The sequence below is a fragment of the Tenrec ecaudatus genome, chromosome 9 (genome assembly GCF_050624435.1).
Source record: "Tenrec ecaudatus isolate mTenEca1 chromosome 9, mTenEca1.hap1, whole genome shotgun sequence".
Taxonomy (NCBI): domain Eukaryota; kingdom Metazoa; phylum Chordata; class Mammalia; order Afrosoricida; family Tenrecidae; genus Tenrec; species Tenrec ecaudatus.
Window position 1 is genome coordinate 53,784,084 of NC_134538.1, and position 24,270 is coordinate 53,808,353.

The 24,270-nt window shown below is 41.9% G+C and overlaps 1 pseudogene; it reads left to right on the forward strand.

Moving 5' to 3' along the window:
* The first annotated feature begins 21,549 nt into the window (after nt 1–21,549).
* Nucleotides 21,550–22,423, forward strand: LOC142455973 (purine nucleoside phosphorylase pseudogene; annotated as a pseudogene).
* The last annotated feature ends 1,847 nt before the right edge of the window (nt 22,424–24,270 follow it).

The following is a 24,270-nucleotide window of genomic DNA, read 5'->3' on the forward strand; positions in this document are numbered from 1 at the left end:
GATGTATCATTACTAAGTATTTTTTCCCCCAATCTGTGGTCCTCTTTTGATGCGCACAAATGAAGATTTAGCAGATCCCGGTCCTTTACTTGGTGTTCTATGGACTACGAAGAAGAGATGGGCTCTCCACTTCAGATAAAATAGCCACCCCATCCCTAGGAATTGCGTCAGAACATTGTCACTTACTGAAAAGCTCATGAATAGCGGCAGGAAAGTGGCAGAGGGAGTGCCGAGGATAAACCCCTCAGGTGGGAAGGCTCTCAAAACATGAAGGGCTGCTTCTCATAGCAGAGTCCACTGTAATGACTCGGATAGAGTAAAGCCTGCAGGTGTAAAGCTTGTGGGATCTTCATTTCGACCATGACTAAAAGTCAAATAAGCAGCCACAAATGTCAGTTAATAATTGGAATTTGGAATGTACAAAGTATGAATCTAGGACATTTTGAAGTTGAAGAAAATGACATAGAATGCATATAGATCAATATCCGAGGTGTTAGTGAGCCTGAAATGGACTGGTATGTCGGAATGACATAATCAAGAGGAATGGCATAGCATTAATCACCATTAAAAAAAGAAAAACATTTCAAGGTCTCTATTGAAGTACAATGCTGTTTGTGATAAGATAATATCTGTCTCAATACAAAGAAATCCAATCAATACAACTATTATTCAGATTTAGGCAAAAAGATAAGAGCTAGTGATGAAGAAATCGAAGAGTTCTACAAACTTCTTCAGTGAGAAATTAATCAAACATGTAATCAAGATGCATTGATAATTATTGGAAATTGGAATGCAAAAGTTGGGAACAACAAGGAAGGGATAATAGTTGGAAAATACATGCTTGGTGACAGAATTGGGGCCAGAGGTCGCATAACAGAATTTTGCAAGATCATGGACTTGTTCATAGCAAATACGTTTTTCAGCAACACAGAAAGTAACTATACATGTGGACTTCTCCAGATGGAGTACACAGAAATCCACTGACTACATCTGTGGGAAGAGATGATGGTAAAGCTCAATATCAGCAGCTAAAAGCAGGCCAGGGGCTGACTGTGGAACAGACTATCAATTGCTCATATGGAAATGTAGGTTAAACCAGATGAAAATTAAAACAAGTACCCTGGAGTCAAAATAAAACCTTGAGTATGTCCCACCTGAATTTTGAGAACATCTCCAGAACAGATTTGATACACTGAACACCAATGACAGAAGACATGATGAGCTGTGGGAGGACATCATCATTCATGAAGAAAGCAAAAGGTCATTAAAAAGATAGGAAAAATATAAAGGATCAAAGAGGATGTCGAAAAGATTCTGAAACTTGATCTTAATCATAGAGTAGCTAACACCTTTGGAATAAATGACAAAATCAAAGGATTAATGGAACATTCCGAAGGGCAGTTCAAGAAGACAAAATAAAAGATCATACAGAAAGGTGCTGTGTTGGTCGGGGTTGACTAGGGAAACAAATTCATAGACCCTCATATGTGTATAAGAAAGAGATTTATATACAAGAACACTTGAATATTGAGAAAATATCCCAGCCCAGTCCAGCTCAAGCCCATAAGTCTGATATTAGCCCATATGTCTGATATCAATCTATAAAGTCCTCTTCAGGCTCACAAAACACATGCAATGATGCCAAGTGTAGGAAGATCACAGGCCTGTGGTTGGAAGTCTTGTGGATCCAGTGGCATTGTAAGCATCTCAACACTGGCAGGGGTCTCCACATGCTTCCTTTAACTCAGAAACTCTGACTGCCTCAGGGTAGCTTCATGTGGCTTCTCCTCCGAAATGTCTTGCAGGGAGTGAGCCTTGTCAGTAGAGTCTCCAAGGGAATGAGCCAAGAGAGTGTCTCCTGCCTCCAAGGAGGAAATACAGGAGTTCCCAGAATTCTCAGGGGAAGGCCATGCCCACACAAAGGCCTCATTGGCTATAACCTGATTGATAAACTAGACTCCACCCCTTCACTCTTAATCCTCTCAAGTCCCAAATTGACACCAAATTATTTAACTACCACATGTGCAAAACCAATGTTAGAATGCCCAAAAGACTCAGCATACCTTAAACAGAAAGGACTTTTTAAAAACATCCAGCCTTGAGTTGCAATGTTTAAAGATTCTATGGGTAAAATATTGCATGATGCAGCAAGTATCAAACGGAGGTGGAAGGAATGTATAGAGTCACCGTTCCCAAAACTCCCCAAACTACTTGACAATCCACTGTTTCAAGAGATGGCACCTGAGCAAGGAGCAATAGTAGTGAAGGAAGAAACTCAAACTGTACTGAAAGTATTAGCCAAAAACAACGTTCCAGGAATCATTGGAGCATCGATTTGAAATGCTTCAGCAGGTTGATGAAGAAATGGAAGCACTTACTCAACTTTGCCAAGAAATTTGAAAAATAGCTACTTGGCCAAGTGACTGGAAGAGATCCATATTTGTACCCATTCCAAAAAATGATGACCCAACAGGATGCTCAGAGTATAGAACAGTATCATAGATATCACACGCAAGAAACATTTTGCTGAAGATCATTCAACAGTTAGTGCAGCCGTGATTTGACAGGGAGATACCCGAAATTCAGTGCAGACTCAGAGAAGAGGATGTGGAACAGTGTGACATCAATGTTGATGTTAGATGGATCCTGGCTGAAAATTAAGCATACCAGAATGAAATTTACTTGTGTTTTCTTGACTATCCAAAGCATTCTATGATGTGGATCATAGCATAATATATATATACATGAGAAGAATGGGAATCCAAGAACATTTCATTATGCTCATGTGGAACCTGTACACAGACCAAGAAGCAAATTTTTGGGAACAGAAAATTTCATGGTTTAGAATGAGGAAATGTTTGAATCAGGGTTGTAACCTCTCACTATACTTACTCAATCTCTATGCTGAGCAAATAATCAGAGAAGCTGGGTTATATGAAGAACAGGCATCCGGTTTGGAGGAAGCCTTATAAACAACCTGAGATCTGCAGATGACATAACCTCCTTGCTGAAAAGAGGAGGACTTGCAGTACTTGCTGATGAAGATCAAGGATTGCAACCTTCAGTATGGATGATAACCCAGTGTAAATAAAAGCAAAATCATCGTAACATCAAGATAAATGGAGAAAAATAATTCTTTTTGTCAAGGATTTCATCTTGCTTGGATCTATAATCAATGTCCATGGAATCATCAGTCAGGGGATCAAAAGACATGTTGCATTGGGTAAATCTGCTCTACAAGACCTCTTTAAGATGCTGAAAATAAAGGATGTTACTTTGATGATTAAGGTACACCTGACCCAAGCCATGGTATTTTCAGTCATCTCCTATACATGTGAAAATTGGACATTGAATAAGGATTATTGAATAAAAATAAATGCATTTGGATTGTGGAAGTTTGCTAATAGAAGGGGAAATATTTTTGTTTGTTTGTTTTGAAACCCAAAATAGATTGTGTTTGAACTTGAGAAAGAAGTCAAAGTGGGTTCCTGTCTTCCATTTGTAACCCAATAGGCAGGCACAGCTTTCATTCAAAGTGGGTGCTATTTGGTGTGAAGGTCAAACACCCATTGTCTAGTAATGTATAAGGTCATTCATTGCCTGAATTTTCCTTTCTGATATTTCCTCTTACGAACATTTACAACTGCACAACATTCTTAAAACGGTACAAACATTTAAAAGTCTTACATAATTTAAAATGCTTTAGTGATTTAAAATTACTGAACGATGTTTTTTTATACAAGGCAATCGAATGCCAGTCTCCACTGCAGGAGAAGAGAGAAAACATCCTATCTTACCAAGGACCAATCAGGTGTCAAAACAGTAGAAGAGCGGCCACTGTCCTCCCACTGTTCTTGGTGAAACCACCCTCAAAAGTGCCCCCCAAATCTTGGATACAACAGTGATGGAGTGCAAGATTAATATCACATATCATATAGACGTATGCTGCTGGGCTTTTCTTCCTCAGAGAAAAACTTGCAAATTTCTCCCAAGTGTTTTGTCCCCACAACAGAAATAGATGTTAAGACAACATAGTATGAAAAGACAGTAAGCGGAGCCAAGGTGTGAAAAGCAAAGTATTCTTTAGTCACAAAGTGGGTCACCTCATGAGTTGAGGAAACTGACCATGTCTAGGGGGTTGACCCTGGATTTTATAAGGGGTCACAGTACCCCAAGGGCTTACCTCACCTCTACCCTGCATTTCTATTGGCCCTTATTCTTGCATCCTGATTGGTCCTATTCCAACAGTGATTGGTTTCCTATGTGGGGGTCACCTCATTATCATATGGGGTTGTATTAGTTAATCAATTAATCTGGGTATGGCCTGTGGAATGGATCATGTGAAGCAATTTGGGACGGGCCATTCAGGGCTCTTGCTGACCTTGATATGACTGGTGGAATGGATCAGGTAAGGGGTTGTGGGATGAACCATCTGAACATTACTGATGGCACGGGTCAGGCGAGAGAGTGCAGGATAGGTCACACAGTCCTTGGAGGTCATCTAAGCATTAGTTGACCCTGATATTCCCCTCTGAAGAGGACAGGACTCTGAATTCATTCAGGATATTGGGTGATGAATGATCTTGCTACTTCCAACTGAGATGGGATGCAAGACCTATATATACATTTCAGAGTCCACTCCTAAACCTGTGAGCTGCCTGGTCCACCATCAGGAATGGGTTGGGACAGTACCCATTCATCGCCATCATTCTTACAGAGAACTGCTAGAATCTGGAAGAGACAAACTTGACCTACAGGTTAAAGATACATGGCTGAACAACAGAAAGCAGATATCTTGCTATTAGCTACAGGAAGGGAGGCAGCCAGATTTTTGGACAGATATGCTTCTGGTCTTTGTCCAGATCTCAAAAATGGAAGCAAAGGTCTTACTTCCACCTGGGTCTTTTTCTGACACACAGAAGATAAAGGGGTTCTCTAGGTTGGGAAACCTGAAGGCTGGCACCTTGATTGAGGCCTATTTGTGTGCTTTACAAGGCTTTTCTTGGGCCTTGGCTCATAGTCTAGGTCTTCTCATTCTTCCCTTTCACCATGATTCACTGTGGGCCAGATGAACCAGGGTCTCACATTGGTGGAAGGAGCCTTCCCTCCTGCCCCCGTGTCTCTTGGGAGACCTTTGCTGTGACACCCGTGTTGGACATGGCCTAGCTTCCATAGCTGTTGTGGGTAACTTGGGGTCAAAGTCATGCGGACTGTGCCAGCCACTCTGCTCAGGGTCTGGGGCCTAAATTGAACACAATAGCAGCCTCAAGAATTCTGGCCTTTTGATGTTTCCTCTTTCCGTCCTCCAAGTCCCAGTCGTTGTACACTGAAAAGACCGCTGTGAAGAGCTCATTTGGGTTGCTGGGCAGCCCTGCAGTTTTACACCGGAGCTTCCTACAGATACCAGGGACCACTTGGTTAGCAAGGTGAGTGCTGTAAACAATCTTTCCCTGGGCTGATTCTGACTCTAGGTTGGTAAACGTCTGGGGGCCTCTACTACCTCTACTCAGAACTCCTGAAGGTCACAGGGCTTTCTTGGACCCTTGAATGACGTTGGCCAATTTAGAATCATTCATTGGCTCAATCGGAATGTTTTTTTTAAAAAAATCTTTTCAGTAAGACAAATCAGATAATCACGGGCTTCTCTCCTATCTGCTGTGGCTTTCTTCTTGGTAGTTCCACAGTGAATCTTTCTCAGAGACTACAGTGCCCACGACTATTTTCTACAGAGCAAGCTTACTTTTCTCAACCCAACTCTTATTGCCCTTAAGCTTTGAGGGCTCCTTGCTGATGTTTTAAAGAGACAAACACCTATTTTTGGATAGAGTTCTGCAGTGTTCTGTGATTAATAGTTTCTGCCTCAGGCTTGACTAAATTAAATTATAATAAATTCTTTTATAAGTAACTACTTACACTCAGAGGACGCTTTTTAAAATGTTCACAATGGTCTCATGTAAATAATTTAAAAGAACTTCATCTATTTAGTGGCTAATTTCTATTTTGGGATCAACTGCAATTCATGAGCCATGTCACTATTGAGAGTTGTAGAAATCTTGAATCTGTTAGATGGGCTCCAAGTTCAGGATATTAGTCCTTTTTATAAGTTCAATATCTTTATTTTTGTAGAAAATTTTTGATTCAATATCTTATTGGGTAGACAACACAAAAGCTTACTTGTAGATGACAAAACCTGATATGGCTACAGTTAATCAAAAGTAATGTAGATAAATATACATATCGTTGGAAGGACTTAAGTGAGAAATCTACAAACCAATGCAAAACTAAGGTTGACTAAAAATTGGAAGGAATGTTAGACAAAAGGAAAGATCTTAATATAACATTAAACTTAAGTTACCAGGATCTGTTAGTGCTTCTCAATTGTACCTTTGAGAAAGAGTTGGAGTGATGTATTCCCAATCTTTTCTCAGCTTTGCTTCTGCTGGCTAAGATGACTTAATTTGATAATTAGCATTTACTTGAACTGATCATGTTATAAACTAGTCACGATAGAGGGTTTTAGGTTCACTTTACTTAAACTCCTTTAAAAAACTGTGATCCCATTGTGATTTACTAGTAGCTCACTCATGTAACATGTTGTGGTTCTCTCATTAGTAGACTGTAACACACCAGACTCGTTCACATGGATCTGCCACACCCAAATGCTGTAGTTCTCTGATTGAATATGACACACACATTTTAAATCAAGGAAGGCACATGCTAATTTGAAAAAAGCAGCAAGTGAAAAGGTAAATCTTTAATGAAGCTTGTAGGTAAACAGATTTAAAATGAACAATTTAGCAATAAAAATAATGAAAAATTTCTTATTAAGTAAAAATGATAATCACAACATACATATAAATTGTTTGGGAAAAAAAATCTTTCTCAACTTCACATTCCTGGGTAAATTCTATCTCTGTTCTGCTTCTCCATCTCTAACCTCTCTTCTTGGTGCCAAAAGACCCGGGACTGATAGGCGGGGCCTCTGTGCTGCCCCCCACCTTCCTCTGACCAGTGCATGGCCTCGTCCTCCGTTTTCAGCCTCTCATAAATATCTGTCAGAACAATCAGACAAAACGGTAAGAGTGACATTTCTGATGATTGAACAATCTGCTTGGACATCCTAATGACCCTATGGATGGACTTGCTTTAGATGCCCACAGGCCAAATGACCCAAACACTACATCTGTTCTACAGCAAGGCAAGAAGTAATGAAAAAAAATTCCAGGAATGTTGGCATGGAATGTTTGCAGTTAGATAACAACATAGCATGCAGTTAGGCTAACTACAAAGTAGGAAGTAGGCGTAGGTAAGTAACATGACTTCCCATTAAGTTTTAACTTGTCAATATGATCTGAAAATGCTGGAGCATCTGCCTTTAAAAATACAATCAGGTAGTTTTGTAAATCCAAGCTACTCTTTACCTGGAAGTAAGACTATTGAAAGAACGAATTAAATTTTCAAACTAGTAATCAAAGAGAATTTTTTTCTTCCCTCCAATGGCAAGAAACCAAATCCTTTGTTAATTACTTAGTGTTAATACACTCTCCCAACATAATTTAAATAAATTAACCTTTGAGACAGAAGAGTAAAGTTTTGGGTTATATCAAATAAATTTATCATTAATAAGTTCTTTAAACATTGTTCTTATATGTCTCTTATTACTATTTAAAATTAGGAAAAATGAACAAAATAAATACAATAAAATAAACATAGGATCTAGCAAACTTGAATATAGATATGTTTTTTGGGGGGTCAGGGAAGTGAACTTTTAATTACAACAAACATCAATGAACCAATTTTAGTATCAGCAAATCGCTTGAAATATTCTAAATTATTTATGGACCACAAGACACCACTGAAATGAAGGTTAATCACTTCTAAGATTTTTTTTAAGTTAGCTTCCATAGATTCCTTAAAATGTCTACATTTTGACTTACAAAAATAGATGAGGTCATCACCTTAATTCTGCCCCGCATAGGACAGAGCAGGAACTGCTTTGCGGAGTTTCTGTGGAGTTATAGGCAATCGAAGTCGATTGGACGTTTCTTTGCAAGTGCCCATCTTTGCTCAAACGCCTGTTTCCATTAGCAGCCCAGGGCTTGACTCACTTTGCCATCGGCCATTTCTTTTTTTTAAAACATTTTATTAGGGACTCATACAACTCTTATCACAGTCCATACATATACATACATCAATTATATAAAGCACATCTGTACATTCTTTGCCATAATCACTTTCAAAGCATTTGCTCTCCACTTAAGCCCTTTGCATCAAGTCCTCTTTTTCCCCCCTCCCTCCCTGCTCCCCTTCCCTCATGAGCCCTTGATAATTTATAAATTATTATTTTGTCATATCTTGCCCTGTCTGGCATCTCCCTTCACTCCCTTTTCTGTTGTCAGTCCCCCAGGAAGGAGGTCACATGTAGATCCTTGTAATCAGTTCCCTCTTTGCAACCCACTCACCCTCGACCCTCCCTGTATTGCCCCTCACACGCCTGGTCCTGAAGGTATCATCCACCCCGGATTTCCTGTGCCTCCAGCTCTTTCTGCACCAGTGTAAAACCTCTGCCCTATCCAGTCCTGCAAGGTAGAATTCAGATCATGGTAGTTGGGGGGAGGAAGCATTTAGGAATTGGAGGAAAGCTGTATTCTTCATTGGTGCTACATCGCCCCCTGACTGACTCATCTCCTCCCCTAGACCCCTCTATGAGGGGATCTCCAATGGCCGACGAATGGGCTTTGGGTCTCCACTCTGCACTTACCCCTTCATTCACAGTGATATGATTTTTTGTCCTTTGATGACTGATAACTGATCCCTTTGGAACCACGTGATCACACAGGCTGGTGTGATCTTCCAAATGGGCTTTGTTGCTTCTGAGCTAGATGACTGCTTGTTTATCTTCAATCCTTTAAGACCCCAGATGCTATCTCTTTTGATAGCCGGGCACCTTCAACTTTCTTCATTACATTTGCTTGTTCACCTGCTTTGGCTTCAGCAGTTGTGTCGGGAGGGTGAATATCACACAATGCCAATTTAATAGAAGAAAGTATTCATGCACTGAGGGAGTGCTTGAGTAGAGGCCCAGGGTCCTTCTGCCACCTTAATACTAAACCTATAAATATATGCACATAGATCTATTTCCCCATCCTCATATATATATTTTAATATGTACATGTCTTTGTTTAGACCTCTATAAATGCCCTTTGCCTCCTTTCTCTTTCCTCTATTTCCCTTGACTTTCCTCTTGCCCCACTATCATGCTCCGTCCCCACCTGGGTTACAGCTATACCTCTTCCTTACGTTACCTTACCCTTGATCATTCCCTACTAGGCCTGCCACTCCCACCTCACCACCAATTTGGATCCCATGTTGTTCCCTTGTCTCTGGGTTTGTTAACACCACTTCCTTACCCCCACCTCCCCCTATCCCAACTCCCCCCCTCCAGAACTGTCGGTCCCGTTGTTTTTTCTCCAGTTAGTTCATCCAACCTGTCTTATTTAGACAGACCTGTGGAGATAATAACATGCACAGAAACAAGACAGAGGAAAACAAAGCAACAGTATCCAACAAAACAACAACAACAAACCACTGACAAAGAACAAAACAACACACATCAAGAAAGAAAAGCTTGTAATTAGTTCAAGGATCGTTTGTTGCCATCGGCCATTTCTGCTCTTAATTCGCTAGACTCATCACGTCATTTGTAGATCTGAATCAGCTCGGGCTGAACAAAGTGGATAGACAGACGGGTTATTCCTCTATCATCCCTCTTTGGAGAAATATCATTCTATATGTAAGTCACTTGTAGAGGTCTAGATTCTAAGGTTAATAAATGCAAACAAAAACCTCATTAATTCTTTCTAATATCATTATATTAAAACAATGTAATTCACAAACACACATGTTATAAAGTCAACAATCCACAAGCATTCACATATAAGAAAATTAAAAATGAGCTTTTTAAAAAAATGCACATATATTTTTAAGTTTATAATACTATCCAGAGGTAAGAAGTATATATATATAAATAAATGTTTTGCTTACAGAAAAGCCTTGTCATTTCAAAAAAATGAAATTCTCAATTGTGTACACTTTAGAAGGACTGTCCTCTTAAAAAACATATAAAAACATAATTTTTATTAACAGAGGAAGAAACAATATAGAAAATGTTTCAAAAATCATAAAGAATTTCAAAGTGGACTCATATAGTTTGTGGAGGAAACAGATGTGGCATCCTGGTGGTTGCTATCTTGAGAAAAGAGGATAAAGATACATACATACAAACATACATACACAAATATATATATATATCCCAGAAGTTAAACAGATTCCACTCACAGCTTCCTTTCCTAGCACCCAAGGATACAGTTAATTAAATCTATTTTAAACCACTCAAATCCAATGTTCTCTTCTTCACTTCAGACTCACAACATTCTCAATGCAGAGCCAAAGATCAGAAAGATTTTTAAACTTCTGAACAAGCTCAAGGAAACAACATCTCATTTCCAAGTCAAGAGAGAAAACACTGAAGATATCCAGTCTCACAGACGAAGAAAATACCATATACACTCAAGTATAAGCTGACCCAAGTTTAAGTCGAGGCACCTAATTATTACCTGGGAAACCAGAAAAACTGATTGACTCCAGTATAAGCCTAGGGTGGAAAATGCAGAAGCTATCGGTGAGTTTCAATAATCAAAACAAATGAAAATAAAATTACTAAAAATTGAGACACCATTTGGTAATATATTTAATATTTATTTTAAATAAAAACATAACTAAAAGGACAACATGTCATTTAACATTAGTAAACCAACACAGTAAGTGGAAAATGGGTTCAACAATAACAATAAGGTATCAACAATGATACCTTAAGAGTACTATTCCCTGAGCTCAATCAGCAACCAAGCTAAAATGTAAAGAGTTAAAATTCTTCAAAACTGGATTCCTCATCATTATCCGTATCCCAATGCAGAGCTTCAACTGGTGTGAGGTCATCATAGACACTGTCCTCACTGAGATCGCCATCATCACCATCACTGCTGTCATTTCATACAAAGCGCAGTCTTCACTGCCATCCATAGCATTACTAATACTACGTTTCTGGAAGGCATGTCACACCATGTCTTCTGGAATGTCTTTCCATGCATCTCGAACCCACTTTGCTATTAACTCTATGTCAGGCTTCATGAGATTTCTTCCTTCTGTTAGTCGGACTTGACAAATGACATCCATTCATGCCACATCCTTCACACACGGTCTTTAAAAGGCTTATTCTAAGATACATCCAGAGGCTGCAGTACAGATGTAAGCCCACCTGGAATAACAGCTAAAGTAACTTTAATAAATTTTGCCAATTTTTTTATGTCATTTGATAGGTGGGCTCTAAACATATCCCAAACAAGTAACAATGGCTTTTTCTTTAAGGCTGCTCCTGGTCGTCGGTTCCACATTTCTTCCAGCCATTTTTTTGTTCTGTCTTCATCCATCCAGCCTTTAATATGTGCACGCACAGTAATTCTTGGTGGGAAATTGGTCTTTTTAGGCAAGGTCTTTCTTTTAAAAATAATGACAGGACACAGCTTAGTTCCCTTAGTCAAGCATGATAGAACAACTGTAAAGTGTTTTTTTCATTTCCTGTGATTTTGAGAAAAATGTTTTTTTCTCCTAAACTTGCCACAGTTCTGTTGCTTGGAAGATCGAAATTCATGGCAGTTTCATCCATATTCCCAATATCTGCCAGGTCATAATTATAAATCCTTCTTTGTTTTATAATAAATGAATGGAATGACATATTTCCCTCAAGATCTTGTGGCAATTTCTGGGAAATCTTTGTTCTTTGTCTCAAACATACCCGTAGGCCAAATCTATTCATGAAGCGGGTACACCATCCTGCTGATGCAGCAAATTTTTCAATGCCTGGTGCTTTATATTTGTCATCCTTAGCCATTTGTGGAGCACGTATGCGAATTCCCATGCGTGTTATACAGAAACCATTTTGACGACACTCCATAACCCATTTATGCAATTCACTCTCTAGAGCCCCATAAAAAGACGTTAAACCATGATGAGCTTTTTTAGCTTTTGGAATCTGTCCCAAGTCAGCCTTAATTTTCCACCACTCCCTCACTTGCTTGTCGTCAACACAGCATTCCCTACTTGCAATACTGTTATTGCTCTCTTCTGCTCTTGACACAACCTTCATTTTGTAACCAGCCTCATATGATCGGCGTTTTTGTTTTGGTTCAAGAGTATCCATTTCTAATAGGATAAAAAAACCCAAGATTTTGAAAAATAACTTTCATGGTAATGCCCACCCCCAACCCCTAGCGATGTGTTAGCCCGGAGGAGGGGCGGAGGGAGGATTCCGTGCGGGATGGGGGATGCAGGATGTGAATTAACATGGAGACCAGAGGGGAGGGGAGAGATGGAGTGCAGCCACAGACACATCCTTACCAGTTTAGCTGCCGGGCATAAGTGAATCACTATGGGTGCTTCTGTGAATTGGAGCTGTACATGTCATAGGACAGCTCTGATTGGTTAGATGTGAGTAAACAAACATTCAAAGCCCTGCAGTGTCAGTTGGGCTTTGAATGAACAGAGGAGAAATGGCAATCACCCGCAAGATAACGGGCGCTCGTTCTGTTACCTTGGGGGGAGGGGGGCACCACTGACCCGTGTATAAGCTGAACCCCTGTTTTTCAGCACATTTTTTGTGCTGAAAAACTCAGCTTATATACAAGTATATATGGTAGTTCTATCTTAACCAGACCCTACAGATGTTGGCTATAGGGAAAGATTTCAAATTGTCAATAATAGTTAGACCCCAGATTAAAAGTAAGAGGAGGGAATTTTCTGGGACCTGGCTAGGTTTTTACTTCAAGAGTAAAGAGAATGCATAATTGCAAGATATCCTGGTGGTTGCACATGTCTTGTTTGGGTAGAGGATAAAACTCTGGTTCATGTGAGGAATGGTTTTTGGTTTTTTTTTCTTTGTCGAATGCAGTCTTAGTCTCTAGCTAGCCTGCCGCCTTGGTGTCTCCTAATCGATACAATAGCCAGGTGATGTTACAAAAGAAATGCTTTAAATTTTTATTTTAAACTTCAAGTTATTTAAGGACAAACCAGTTCACACCCCCCCCCCAATTCTTCAGTACCCTATTTTGATCTAAAACAATAAGACATGAAAGTGGGTCAAGTCTGTGGCCTCTGGCATCTGTGGATCAGGGACTGTAATATATTATAGATCTTTTTTTGTCCCCATTTTTAGAGGTCCCTGGCTGTTCCAGGAAGGGTCACCCCCTTCCTGGGTGAGGCCTTCATAGCCCTCTGCAGGAAATGCTGAATGCAAATAAGCCCTTTCCTCATGCCCTCCATCCACATTAGATATCTTGTGTCCTTTAAGTAAGTTTAAATGCAGACTCTTGAAGTTTTATAACCCTCTATTCTGAGATTTCTAACCGCATCGTTTGTCTACCTGCCTCTTGGAGGCTCATAAGCTCCCTAATTGGAATCAAGTGTCCTCAAACCTTCCACAATTGTGGCCTGTTGTTGTCAGGTGCCAACAAGTCAGCTCCGACCCATAGCAACCCTATGACCAACAGAATGCAACATTGCATGGCCCTGCGCCATCCTCACCACCATCCCTATACCTTGGCCCACAGGTGCAGCCACTATCAAGCCATCTCACTGAAGGCTTACCTCTCTTTTGCTGCCCTTCCACTTTATCAAACATGATGTCCTTCTCTAGGGACTTACTGGTTTCTGACAATATGTTCAAAGTATATAAGACAAAGTCTTGCCATCCTTGCCTTTAAGGATTATTCTGGCTGTACTTCTTCCAAGACAGATCAATTTATCCTTTTAGCAGTCCATAGTACTTTCAATATTCTTCTCCAGCACCACAATTCAAATGCATTGATTCTTCTATGGTCTTCCTTAATCAGTGGCCATTTTTATATGCATATGATGCCATGGCTTGGGTCAGGTGCACCTTAGTCCTCAAAGTAACGTCTTTGCCCTTCAATACTCTCCAGAGGTCTTGTGCAGCAGATTTACCTAAGGCAATCTGTCTTTTGGTCTCTTGACTGCTGCTTCCATGAGCATTCATCATGGATCCAAGCAAGAAGAAATCCTTGACAACTGGTTTAAACCTTTTCCCTATTTATCATGTAGTCAACTACTGGTCCCGTGGTGAGGATTTTATTCTTCCTTACATTCAGTTTTTAGCCACACTTCAGCCTACAATTCTTGGTCTTCATTAGCAAGTGCTTCAAGTTCTCCTCCCTTTCAGCATGGAAGATCATTTCATTGCAGCCCACCCTGTAACCACTCGACCACCCTGGCTCCTATTGGAAACCAAGCAGTCCTTAAGAAGGAAACCAAACCAAACAGCAGCTGTCCAGATGCACACTAGAAGGCATGTATATTTACAGAAAGCAGCACTGGTCACAGAGTGCATGCCCAATCTAGGCTGCTGCTGTCAGCCCAGACATGGCAGACCCGTCCGAGGGGGAGGGAAGGCGGTGTTCCCATTCCTGACTTCGTTCCACTCAGGGACTAAGAAGAAGAAGTGACATGGTAGAGGTCCTGCCTCAGGTCAGCCCTCTAGCCCAGTGGAACTAATTAGACCTAAGCTACTAATAACCTGTGTGAACTTAAAAGTGGATAGCTGACTTCTTTGAGTCTCAGTTTCCTCACCTGAAAGTGGGTCGGAGTATAGAACCCACTTTTCCATTTGTGTAAGTTAAACCCAACTGACTGGGTGGTGCAATCAGTTGACAAACATTGGCTTCAAACCCAGAGGTTAGAAGATACACTCCACTCAGAAGCTCCTCAGAATAAAGGCCTGGGTATTTACTTACAACAAACGAAGCATTGAAGATCCTACGGTGTAATCTCAAGAGACACCAAGGTCAACTGATAAGATATAGCTCATAAAGACCACCCTTATTTTGTGATTAGCAGCTAGGGTGTGTAAGACACATGAGCAGCCATCTGAGGTCCAACGATGGGTCTTTCCCCATCCCCAGAGAAAAGAAGAATGAGAATCATCAAAAGACACAAGAAAACTATTAGTCTAATGGACTAACGCACCACACAAATATCAGCCAATCTCCACAGTCCTAAAGGACTAGATGGTGCCTGCCTACCACTAGCAAATGCTCTGCAAAGGATCATTTAGACGGTTCTAGATAGAGTGTGGAAAAAATATGAAACAAAACCTGGAATCGTGAAAGAGGTCAGGCTTACTGGTAGGATGAAGACAGACCATGGCCCCTTCCCTTCATGTCTGAACTCACCCTCGTGTTTGAATAATCAGCCATTTGAGATGAAAAGGGCAGCATTTACCACAGGACAAAGTTCAGAGTTAGGACAGAGGATGGATGGGGAAAGGAAACGGGAAGGAAGTGGGGTAAGCAGTGGTGCATGGATTGGATTTTAATAGGTACGACAAAGCAACATGTGTGTGCAATGTGGAACCTAAAACTATGATCTGCTTTCTAAAATTTCAGCTCACTCACAAGAAAAACATTTCTTTTAAGTTTGCGTGAACCTTCCACCCCCAACTTTATTTAAAAGTTCCTCTTCCCACAAACTTTTTGAAGCCCCTTATATGACATTAGTGAGGCAGGATGGAATTTGCAGGATTAGGGTGTATCTTGAGTGAAGCTCTTTTGAGATATAGAAAAAGATTAAGTAAGTCAGCAGAGAAAGGGCCCTCAGTACCACCACTACGAAGAGCTGGGAGTGGAGTGTTTCCTTTGGACTCAGCATCCCTGCACTGTGAGCCCCTAAAAGAAGATTGAGGCAATAAGGTACCTGAATTAGTACTTCTAGACTCCTAAATCGTGGGAAAATACATTTCTGCTCATTCACAAAACAAAACAAAACCCCGTGGTATACAGTTATATTCTGACACATGGCATCACCGCGAGGTGAAGTCAATTTGAAGGTGCGAATGATATCAGAGCTTAAGTTGTGAATACCTGGTTTGCAGAAGGCTATGCATGAACAGTGGAATCCCAAGATCAATTTGCAGGGTCTACATGTGGATTAAGGCTCCGGTGAATCCCCTCTGACCACAGTCCAGGGATGTGAACAGCTTTGCAATCAATGAGTATTGTAAAGTCGATTATGGCAGATGCAGTAAGATTAGACTTTAATTCCTTATATTTGATCTCCTTTTGGACCCATTTTAGAGTTTAAATTTTAAAAAATATTTTCTGATAATTTTCTTTTTTCCAACCATCTCATTAGCACATAACCCAGGCATCATATAGTTCAGCAGTTCAGTCATATCAAGAATGTTATCAGAAGTTCAAAAACAGGCAACCAACTTGATGGGAAGGGGCAGGGATGCAATAGAGACCCAAACTTACCTGCAAGGTACTTGGACAATCTCCTTAGGGCCACACAGAGAAGATGATAAATCCAGGGTGAAGTATGGCTCTGATGAACCACATAATTATCTGCTAGTTCTTTAATATTTCCTCCCATTACTATTAAGGCTGCCATTTGTTTTGCCTTGTCAATCATGGTAGATTTACTTATGTTCATTTGCATATTTAAGGTTGCTTGGTACATGAAAGCTGAGATAGATAATCCTTCAGAAACAGTAACAGGAGTAACGATTTGGAAAGAGAGAGGATGGCGGAAGGGAGAGAATGGGGAGCCGACAGCATTGATGATTGCGTAACTCCACTCAATGGGATTGAACAACAGAATTGCATGTGAATGGGTATATTGGATGGTGTAATATATGTCAATGAAACTATTATAAATTTTAAAAAGAAATGTTGTACAATCATTACCACAATCAATTTCAAAATGTTTTTTTCCTTCTAGTCCTCCTTGATATTCGCTTCCCTTACCCGCGACCCCCCTGCCACACCTTCCAGGGACCCTTCATCTAGTTATTGTCTCCATAGACGCACACATCCGGGGTTTCACATATCGAAAGCCACTGGGAAACACATAACAGAGAGTCACAAAGGCTACCAACAATAATAAAAGACAACAGAGATAACCTCAATTGGGAAAAAAAAACTAGAAAATATTGAAAACTAGGTCATGCTCAAAGTGTGTCGAAGGGGAGATTAAATGATAACTTTTGAACCATTCAAGTTAGACTTTTCCTTTTAATCTGCTGGACTCCTCACCACAGCATGCTTTGTCTGATATTCAGGTTCCCCCACCCTTCAATATGGTCAGAGGGAAATCACCAGAGGCCCATTCCATGTGTAGGTCCTGCAAATGTATTTTGGGTTCCCACTATCGACTGCAGCCAACTCTGAAACCATTCCTTCTTTCAGTTTTGGATTCTATTATTTACAATCGTTGGATCACGTATGTTGGTATACTTCTTCCATGTGGGCTTGGTTGGTGTCACACTTAGATGGTTGCATGTATGAAAACAAGTGTGTTTTTAAAAATAGTTTTATTAGGGGCTCATACAACTCTTATCACATACATACATCAATTGTGTAAAGCACATCTGTACATTCACTGCCCTCATCTTTCTCAAAACATTTGCTCTCCACTTAGGCCCTTGGCATCAGGTCCTCATATTTCCCCTCCCTCCCTACTCTCCCCTCTCCCATGAGCCCTTGATCATTTATAAATTATTATTTTGTCATATCTTGCCCTATCTGATGTCTCCCTTCACCCACTTTTCTGTTGTCTGTCCCCCAGAGAGGAGGTCACATGTAGATCCTTGTAATCAGTTTCCTTTTTCCAACCCACTGTCCTTCTACCCTCCAAGTATCGCCTCTCACACCACTGGTCCTGAAGGGATCATCCACCCTGGATTTCCAGTGTTTCAAGTTCCTATCTGTACCAGTGTACATCCTCTGGTCTAGCCAGACTTGTAAGGTAGAATTCGGATCATGATAGTGGGGTGGAGGGGGGAGGGGGAGGAGGAGGAAGCATTTAGGAACTAGAGGAAAGTTGTATTTTTCATTGGTGCTACATCGCACCTTGACTTGTTCATCTCCTCCCCTAGACCCCTCTGCAAGGGGATCTCCAGTGGTTGACAAATGGGTTTTGGGTCTCCACTCTGTACTCCCCCTCTCATTCACTATGGTAAGGTTTTTTTGTTCTGATGATGCCTTATACCTGATCCCTTCAACACCTCATGATTGCACAGGCTGGTGTGTTTCTTCCACGTGGGCTTTGTTGCTTCTGAGCTAGATGGTCGCTTGTTTACCTTCAAGCCTTTAAGACCTCAGACGCTATACCTTTTCATAGCTAGGCATCATCAGTTTTCTCTGCCACATTTGCTTACGTAACCATTTGCCCTCAGCGATTATATCATGGAGGTGCCAATTATGTGATTTTTTTGTTCTTTGATGCCCATAACTGATCCCTTTGGCACCTCGTGATGACACAGGCTGGTGTCTTCTTCCATGTGGGCTTTGTTGCTTCTGAGCTAGATGGCTGCTTGTTTACCCTCAAGCTTTTAAGACCCTAGATGCTATATCTTTTGATAGCTGCGCACCATCAGCTTTCTTCACCATGTTTGCTTATTCACCCACTTTGTCTTCAGCGGTTGTGTGGGGAAGGTGAGCATCATAGAATGACAATTTAATAGAAGAAAGTATTCTTGCATTGAGGGAGTACTTCAGTGGAGGCCCAATGTCCTTCTGCTACTTTAATACTAAACCTATAAATATAGGCACATCGATATATTTCCTCATCCTCATATATAAATATATTTGCATATGTATATGTCTTTATCTAGACCTCTATAAATGCCCTTTGCCTCCTAGCTCTTTCCTCTATTTCCCTTGACTTTCCCCCTGTCCCGCTATCATGCTCAGTCCCCACCTGGGTTTCAGCAATACCTCTTCGTTACATTACCCTTGATCATGCCTTACAGGCCTCCCACATCCACCTCACCACCAATTTGGATCACTTGTTGTTCCCTTGTCCCTGGGTTTGTTAACACCACTTCCTTTCCCCCCACTTCCCCCTATCCCATGTCCCCCCTGATCAGTCGGTCCCGTTGTTTTCTCCTCCAGATTGCTCATCCAGCCTATCTTATTTAGACAGACCTGCGGAGATAATAACATGCACAAAAACAAGACAGAACAAAACCAAGCAACAACATACAACAAAACAACAAGAACAACAAAACATTGACAAAGAACAAAACAAAACACAACAAGAAAGAAAAGCTTGTAGTTAGTTCAAGGATGTTTTGTTGGCCTTTAGGAGTGGTGGACTTTGGGGCCTGGGCATGGTACCCCAACAGACTGGATTGGAAAACAAGTGTTTAAAACCCAAGTTAGTTACCATTCATCCTGATAGCCAAGTACCTATCCAGTTCCTTCACTACACTTTGCTGTAGCACCCATAGCTTCCATGTTTCCTTCAAGCAGGGCTAGGTCATAAGAACGAATTGTTCTTAAGTTGGAGCTCAGATTAAGCTCAAGGCCCAAATCTATTCCTACATCTATGTTTTCTATTGGACTGTAGTTCACCTTGGAGAGTTTTCTATGTTTTGTTAGACACAGTTGCTGGTTTTTGTTTTGTTTGTTTGCTTGCGTGCTTCCTTTGTGAGTACTGTATGATTTACTATGTATGAAATCCAGGAGAGGTTGATCTATAGAGATAGTAACTGGGTTGATAATTACCTAGGGGCATGGCAGGGGAGGATGGTGGAGCAGGTGTTGCTGAGAACAATGGGTACGAGCAGAAAAAGTTCTGATATTGATTGTGGTGATGATTGTAGAAATCTTTTTTATTTTATTTTTTAATAATTAAATCATTGGGGACTCTTAACACAATCCACACATACATCTATTGTGCCAAGCGCTTGTGTACATTTGTTTCACTCATCATTCTCAAAATATTTGCTTTCTACTTGAGCTCTTGGTATCAGCTCCTCATTTTTTCCCTCCACCCCCCCACTCCTCCATGAACCCTTGATCATTTATAAATTATTATTATTTTGTCATATCATACACTCTCCGACGTCTCCCTTCACCTACTTCTCTGTTGTCCATCCCTAGGGAGGAGGTTATATGTAGATCTTTGTAATCTGTCCCCCCTTTCTCCCTCACCTTCTCTCCACCCTCCCAGTATCGCCACTCTCACCTCTGGTCCTGAGGGGTTCATCTGTCCTGGATTCCCTGTGTTTCCAGTTCCTATGTATACCAGTGTATATCCTCCAGTCCAGCTGGATTTGTAAGGTAGAATTGGGGTCATGATAGTGAGGGGTGGGGGGACAGGAAGCATTCAAGAACTAAAGGCAACTTGTATGTTTCTTCATTGCTACACTACACCCTGACTGGCTCGTCTCCTCCCCGCGACCCTTCTGCAAGGGGATGTCCAATTACTCATAGATGGGTCTTGTGTCCACACTCTGCACTCCCCCTCATTCGCAATGCTATGATTCTGGGGGGGGGGAGGTTTGATACCTGATCCGTTTGACACCTCGTGATTACACAAGCTGGTGTACTTCTTCCATGTGGAATTTGTTGTTTCTCAGTTAGATGGCCGCTTGTTTATCTTCAAACCTATAGGATCCAAGACTCTATATCTTTTGATAGCCTGGCACCATCAGCTTTCTTCACCACATTTGTTTATGCACTCACTTTTTCTTCAGTGATCATGTTGGGACAGGCTGGTGCGCTTCTTCCATGTGGGTTTTGTTGTTTCTCAGCTAGATGGTTGCTTGCTTATCTTCAGGCCTTTAAGACACCAGATGCTATTTCTTTTGCTAGCCGGGCACCATCAACTTTCTTCACCACATTTGCTTGAGCACCCATTGTCTTCAGCAATCATGACAGGAAGGTGAGCATCTCAGACGGCCGACTTGTTAGAACAAAGTGTTCTTGTATTGAGGGAGTATTTGAGTAGGGACCCATTGTCCATCTGTTTCCTTAATACTAAACCTATAAATATATGCACATAGATCTATTTCCCTCTTGTCGTATATAAATCTGTATATGCCTGTATTTAGATCTCTATAAATGCCCCTTGCCTCCTATTTATTTCCTCTATTTCTTTGTACTTTCCTCTTGTCCTACTATCATGTTCAGGCTTCATTTGGGTTTCAGGAATTCCTCCGAGTTACATTGTCCTTGATCCAGACCTCCTACACCCTCCTTGCCACTGATTTTGGATCACTTGTTGTTCCCTTGTCCCTGGGTTTGTTAACACCCACTTCCTTTCTCCCGCCTCCCCATCTCCCATGTCCCCCTGGACTGTCATGTGGTTGTTCTCTCTTCCAGCTTGTTTATCATGTCTGTCCTTTCCAGGTAGACATGAAGTGACAACAATACGCACCATCACAAGACCGAGTACAATGAATCAACAACAGAAAATAAAACAACAGCACATAAGGGTGTGTCACCGAGACAGATCGGCCTGCAAGTTCAGCTGCCATTGGCTGGGCATCCCTGGGCTGGAGCTATAAGCCAAAGCCAAGTGACCTGTGCACTGACTGTGTTCACTGGGCCCTAACAACTGCCGTGCAACTTAGCGCATCAGATCCAAGGCAGTGGAGACATGGGGGCTCATCCTGAGGGCATCGGAGGGACCATGGACAACGAACTCACATATTAAGATTGCCCGAAGACAACTCAATGGCTTCTGCCCCACACCAAGCACTGACCTCAAGTGGCAGTGATCTGTGTTTCTGGGATAGGAAGTCTGGCTGAGAAAGCAACTCAGGCCCAGATCTTTGACTTCAGCGAGATACCCGCTTGCCCCAAAGTACAGTTCCAGGACATGCTGGTCGGCTGGTGTTTGGCTTCCTGAATGGCTGAGCCTGTGTGGTGACGCAGGGCAGCTTCCACTTGTACGAAGGCTACCCCCTCTGGAAGGTCACATTCCCAGTGAGCAGCAGAAGACTGAACCCCAAGTTTCAAGTTGGTGCTATCATGCTGATCCATGACCACATCAACATGCCTGGTTTCTCTGGCCAGAATCCTCTGATAGGCCCCAATGAGGACAGATTTGGAGTTCATTTCTCTCTCATGTCTGATGCTTATGACCAGGATCTGAGAAAGATTGCTCACAAAACCTGGAAGCAAGTGGGGGAGCAGTGAGAACAACAGGAAGGCGCCTACGTGATGTTGGCGGGCCCTAACTTTGAGACTGTGGCCGAGTCTCGTCTCCTGCAGAAGCTGGGGGCAGATGCTGGTGGCATGAGCATGGTCCCCGAAGTTATAGTAGCACGACATTGTGGACTCTGAGTCTTTGGCCTCTCCCTCATCACCAACAAGGTGGTCCTGAATTGCGAGAGCCTGAAAAGGCCCATCAAGAGGAAGTCCTAGCAGACATTGACAGTTCGTCTCCATTCTATGTCCTGCATCCCTCCCTCACACTGCCAGTTGACCAGCCATTGCCTCAGGGAATCCAACTAGCTGCTACCTACATTGGCCCTCTTCCAGGGTCACCAGTCTTGCCCTGAAGGTCATTGCAGAGAGGATAGGATCATTTCCACTTCTCCCACCAGACCCTTGTGGTGCCAGATTCTCTTTTGCTCCGCTGTTTTATGAAAGCCATTTGCACCCCTAATCTTGCCCACACTGGAGCCCACCCCCTAACCCATCTGTGCGTGTGCCAGGGTCTGACTTGGGCCTTTGACCTTGGTGTAGTAACTACCGCTCACATTTTGGAGTAATGCTCTCACATTCCTAGGGACTGAGTGTGGTCATCCCCAAAGCACTGGAGACCTCACAAGAATCAGCCCCATCCCTCTTATGATTTTTAACATATAATGTTTTGATAATAAAAAGAAATGGGTATCAAAAAGAGAGAAGAAAATAAAGCAATAGTTACAACAACAACAAAAAGCCCTATAAATAGTTCAAGGTCTATTTGTTGCCCTTTACGAGTGCTTTCCAGTACAGTCTGATGGGGTGCCATGACCTGGTCCAACATCTATCCCTGGGGGCTTTCATTGTTCTGCTCCCCACTCTGCGCTGCTGCACATCCCCAGAGGCTGGCTTTGGTGTAGTCTTGGGCTCAGGGCGGGCACAATTCCTGCCATGTGTGTCTCTAGTGTTGTCCCCCATAGTGCTATGGGTCAGTGGGGAATGCTGTGTCCCGTGGTTGGGCCGGCCCTGTGGTTGTCTCTGTACATTGCTGCTCTGAGCAGAAACATTGTCCAGGTTGTGTTTCACTCTTTTTTTCTCCTTCCCCCTTCATTGTCTCCTGTGTGCTCTGATCAGACAAGTCCCTCTTCTTGAGCTAAAACTTCAGTGCTGTCCTACAAAGTGAATTCTTTTGGGGGTGGGGGGAGGGTGGTGCTGTCCATTTAGTTAGTAATGGGGCCGGTCCCTCAGACCTCTCTATCAGTGCCCTGCTTCATGTCAGTGTGTTTCTATCGGTTCCCTGCTTCATGTCAGTGTGTTGTGTTCTTGTCGTGGAGCACCAGGTTGTACAAATCTTAATATGATCAAATGATTAAATTGTATGATGTGTGTGACATATGCCAATAAACGATTAAAAATCAGGGTGGCCACATTTCTGTGCTGGATGAGTTTATTCTTGGTAGAAACACACTGATTTTCTCTCCTCTTAAACTCAGAGCTCAGGCAATAGTCTGTAGAGCTCAGCTCGCTGTTTTCCCCAAGGACCTTATACAACCAGGTCTCAGGAGTTCTCTGACTCACAGAAAATAAGGCCCTTTTATTCATTTAAATTCACTGTGGATTAGAATTTGGGAACAGGTAAAGCTTTCAATTATGCTAAGCCTGGGAGGTTTTACTAGCACTCACTGTCTGTGGGTCAGCTGTGGAAGAAGGTGGGCTTGTGTTCTGCTCTCAGGGATAACAAAGTCACGTGAGCTTTCTTTTCTCAGAAAGAAGTGCATTTAAACAAAGATGGACACTCTCTCTTAAAAATATTAGCCTGCAGTTTTAGTTTTTGATGTTTCCCCCCCAATGGAAACAGCAGATGCTGCTGGTCTTCAAATGGAAAAGTTCACAATCTCTAGAGACGAATTATCTTTGGTGGTGCCAAGGATTATAAATGCTGGTTAGCATATCCCAGCCATTACCAAAGTTAGCTTTGACCCAGGACCTACCAAGAACATGAAGGAATTTAGTGCACCTGTGAGGACAGAAAGCAAGGCTTCTTCTTTCCAAGGTGGCTCTGCAGTTCGATGAAGAGCCCTAGGGCTATACACAGGGTCGCTATGAGTTGGAACTAATTGGATGGCATCTAACAACAACCACATCCATGTTCTACTAACCATGCTTCCCCTAATCAGAATAAGGACTTGTAGAATTCATAGCTGTGGGGACTGTGTGA